General features: G+C 44.1%; 1 protein-coding gene across 2 annotated transcripts in view; it reads left to right on the plus strand.

The window, feature by feature from the left end:
- Positions 1 to 4,608, plus strand: part of LOC109299990 (collagen alpha-1(XXI) chain-like) — a 200,378-nt gene that overhangs the window by 72,560 nt on the left and 123,210 nt on the right. The gene's annotated exons all lie outside the window — the stretch shown is intronic.

Here is a 4,608-nt window from a genome sequence, read left to right on the forward strand (position 1 = left end):
CCCCCCCGAAAAGGGAGTACAGGAGTACATGAGGAATGGTCATTGCTCAAAAACATAATCCTTGAAGCACAGGGCAAAGCCCTCCCTTCTTGCAAGAAATGTGGTCAACAAGCAAGGAAGCCTCTATGGCTGAATAAGGAACTATTGGACCTCATTAAGCTCAAAAAAGTAGCCTACACCAGCTGGAAAACAGGAAGCATTACCAAAGAGGGTTGCCCTGCACTCGACCACACCTCCAGAGCGGCTGAGAAAAGTCAAGACACAAACCGAACTTAGGCTAGCTATGGAGATCAAGGACAACAAAAAGTCCTTCTTAGATATGTGGGAAGTAGGAAAAATAACAAGGACAGTATTGGGCCCGTGAGAGATCCAACGGGACAACTGACATCAGATGCCGAAGAAAAGGCCAGTCTCCTAAATTACTTTTTTGCATCTGTTTTCCCACCTTCTATGAGGATCACTCTGCCAGAAATGGCACAAACCCATTTAGGACTGGGTGACAGGCCCAAAATCTGTGTGGATCAGGTGAGGGAACACCTTGAGAAACTGGACATTCACAAGTGTGTGGGCCCAGACGGAATGCATCTGAGAGTCTTGGAGGAGCTGGCAGACATCATTGCATTCCCCTTAGCAGCAATATTTGAAAAATTGTGGTACTCAGGCAAGGTCCCAGATGACTGGGAAAGAGCCAGTGTGGTCCCTATCTTCAAAAAAAGGGCAGAGGAGTGACCTGGGGTACTATAGACCAATCAGTCTGACGTCCATCCCTGGAAAAATCCTGAAGAAAATTTGACAAGGGATCCATCAATGGCAGACTCACGGAAGGCAAGCTTCCGAATGCCAGCCAACATGGCTTTGTGACTGGCAGTTCTTGCCTGACCAACCTCATCTCCTTCTATGACCAAGTAACATGTGCCCTGGAAAAGGAGATGATGTGGATGTCATTTATCTGGACTTCAGGAAGGCCTTTGACCTAGTTCCCCATGATGTCCTCACAGTTAAGTCGGAGAACTGTGGCCTTGATCATCATATGATCCAATGGCTAGGCAGCTGGCTACGGGGTCGGACCAAAAGAGTACTAGTTGAAGGGAGCAAATCAACATGGTGCCCTCAGGGCAAATTACCAGCGGAGTCCCTCAGGGCTCAGTACTTGGGCCAGTACTCTTTAACATTTTCATCAATGATCTAGCTTCCGGAGTCAGATGTGAACTGGCCAAGTTCGTGGAAGATACCAAATTATGGGGGAGGATTGTCACACTGCAGGATGGGCTGGGGATACAGGCTGACTTGGACACGCTCTCAAGGAGGGCCAGCCAAAACTGGATGGCCTTTAATACAGAGAAGTGCAAGGTGCTGCACCTCAGTGTAAAGAACCCTCAGCATACTTATAGGCAGTGCTATGCTTGCTAGCGCCATGACCAAAAGGGAGTTGGAGGTCTTGATTGATCACAAGATGAATATGAACCACCAGTGTGATGCGTTGGCAGGCAAACTCTGGCGTGCATCTACTGATGCATCTCAAGCAAAAACTGGGGAAGTCATTTTCACGCTTTACTTGGCCCTGGTGAAACTGCAGCTGGAGTAGTGCATTCAGTATTGCCCCCCCCCCCACCCCCGCTTCAAGAAGGATGTGGAGAAGCTTGAAAGAGTCCAGAGAAGAGCCACTCGTATGATCTAGGACCTGGAGGGAAGGCTGTATGAAGAGAAGCTGAGGGACTTGGGACTCTTCAGTCTGGAGAAGAGAAGGGTCAGGGGGGACTTGGTGGCAGCCTACAACTTCATAAGCAGAGTATATCAGGACCTGGGAGAATATCTGTTCACCAGAGCTTCCCAAGGGATAACAAGGTCTAATGGCCATAAACTCCAGGAAGCCCAATTTTAGATTGGATTAAAGAAAAAAGTTCTTTATGGTGTGTGTGTCCAGGGTCTTGAACAAACTCCCCCAGAGGTGGTGAAGGCACCTACTCTGGATTCCTTCAAAAAACAGCTGGATTTCTTTCTTTCTGGGGTCACTTGATCCCAGCTGACTTCCTGCCTATGATGGACAGGCTGGACTCAATGATTTCATTAGGTCCCTTCCCTCCTCTAATGTTTGTGAAATCTATGAAATATTACTGGTAACACTTATATAAGAATAACTTTGAGATGGCTAATTTTCATTTTAGAAAATGTTTTTGAAAGGTAGCAGATGGCAAGGTATATAGGCACTTGTTTGAATGGCAGTATCTCTCATTAAACAAACCATGCCTTTTTTTTTTTTTTTCCCTCAAAATGGTATCCCTGAAAACAGCCTCCAGAGAAATTGACAGCCTCCAGTTGGAAATTTTTTGACAGTATTTACATCATGGAAACCAAAACTTTCTTTTTTGTGGAAATGTATTGAAAGTTTCAGTAGAAAGTTTATTTCTGGTCCAAAACAGAGAGAATGAGGCCATCCAAGAATAGGCATTAATCTGATGTTTAAGACAGATACAGGAAACCCATTTTCAGATCATTGCTGTGAATTTGACTAAATTTGATCCTGGATCTTCAACATGTCTGGTAAGTTACCCCTAAGCACTGGCAATCCTAATGAGTGCAGATTTAAATATGTCAGTCTCCCCCTCCCCCTTTCTCTCTCTTTGTCTCTGTCTCTCTTTCTCTGTCTTTTGTTCTTTTGGAAAAAGTGTTAAAACAATTATTCTGATGCAAAAGGAATCAAAACTTTTTTCATTTTGAAAAAAAAAACGACTTTTTCCAGCCAGTTCTTAGAGGGTTTCCTTCACTTGGTAGTGTTTCTAATTTATCAGATCAGATGCCAAAATTTACCATGATTCAATAAAGCACATAAACATATTCTTAAAATATGTGCATATGCACTTTGATGGTTTTGCACATTTGTGTTAAACTGATTGGCTGATAACTAGCTATGTGCAATAGTGATTGTTTTCCCCTTTTACTTCACTTTTTTGCAAATTTTGTTTTCCCCTAGTTTTGAAGAGTTAGATGGTAAAACTGAAAAACCATTTCTTAGGTCATTCAGTCTATTCCCCTGCTGTTGCAGGATTGTGCAGCTGTGTCATAGTTTGTTTTCCAATGCTCTCTCCAGCCTAATTTTTTAAATATGCCAGGAAATAGGGCTTCCACCAATTTCCTTAAAAAATTTTTTCCACTGTTGTGTAGTTATCACCATTAGGACATTTTCCCTGCTATTCAGACTAAATCTTCATTTCTTAATTTAATCCTGTTACTTACAGACATTTCCATGTCAGGAAAGTAGGTGTTTCCATTGCTGACTGTTCTAGTTTGTTCCATAATTAATTTGCCCCTTATGAACAAAAGTTAAGGTTCTGTTCATTTTTAATCAAGAGCAATGGAAGTATGAAGATGTTCCACAAGTTCTTCATATTTTTTTGTGTCTTGCATTGCATTTGTAATTGTGGAAGGGTACTTCATATACCAGAAAAGTTGTCTATATCCCTCTCAACTATACATTTGGCCCAATAAAAGATATCAGCCACAAAAATCCTACCCTGTTGTCAACACTGATTTATGTGTTGGAAGATGCAGTTGATAGGACTAATTTTCTAATCGTCATTACTTCATCAGGATTCTGCAAGCTGCAGGAGTTGTAAACCAGTGTACAGCCCCAATGACTTCACTAGGGCTTCATAAGCCTAGGAGTTTGCCAGCATGCAACAGGTTGTAGGTCAGACGGTCTATGTACAACTATGATGAATATTGGAAATTTAATATTCATTATTTCATTTCCCTCTGATTTGTTTGTATTTTGTTTTTTAGCTAATAGTATCCAATCCTGAATACTGCTTAATGGTTTAAATATTTTTCAGCCACTCTCCAATTTGGAACCTTCTTAACATGCACATGATAAATTATGGGCGCTTACACAGGTTACATTTTTCGTATGATAAGCCCCCTGAAAGTGCTGTACAGCCATGAGATAACACACATGCAAAACTGTAGAGCACTTTTCAAAAGACTCATCACGTGAAAGATTAACCCTTGTTAAATCAGCTATTAGCTGAAGTCGCTCTAGAGCAGAGCGCCTTAGGGAACTTTTGTTCAGCTTCCCTGCAAGGGTTAAGTATGGGTGATTCCACCTGCATCCCATGCACCTTTGCAGGGTTGGGATGGTGTTTGCACCAGCCCAGCCAGGCCCCTGGGGCTATCACAGAGAGGAGAGTGGGAGGAGCGGGGAAGGTATCCCTGTGGCCATCTTGAAGGAAGCTAAGCAAGGTGAAGGGACTCTGTTCCCTCCACCCTCCTCCCCAGCTCTGGCTATAGTAAAGGTGAGTCAGAAGCTGTGTGACGCCAGTCAAAAGGCTTGGCCACAGGGTGTGGGAAGGGATCTCCTCCCACCTCACAGGCCTAGCATGGATCCCCCAATACTCCAGCCAGGGTAATGGGGAGGGGAGGCATGTTGTGGGGGCTCCCTTCTCCCACCTCTGCCTGAGCCTCTTGACAAGGGCAGCACATAGCTGCTGACTTGGCTTTGGCATGGCTGTGGGTGGGGTTGGGCTGGTGAGAGGGGCGTTTTGGCAGCCTCCTTGAATCCTGATGGAGGGGTGGGGCTGGGGAGTGGGGCTTTTTGGCAGTCTCATTAGAGGC

The sequence above is a fragment of the Gavialis gangeticus genome, unplaced genomic scaffold (assembly GCF_001723915.1).
Source record: "Gavialis gangeticus isolate Ggan-Ray unplaced genomic scaffold, GavGan_comp1, whole genome shotgun sequence".
NCBI lineage: Eukaryota > Metazoa > Chordata > Crocodylia > Gavialidae > Gavialis > Gavialis gangeticus.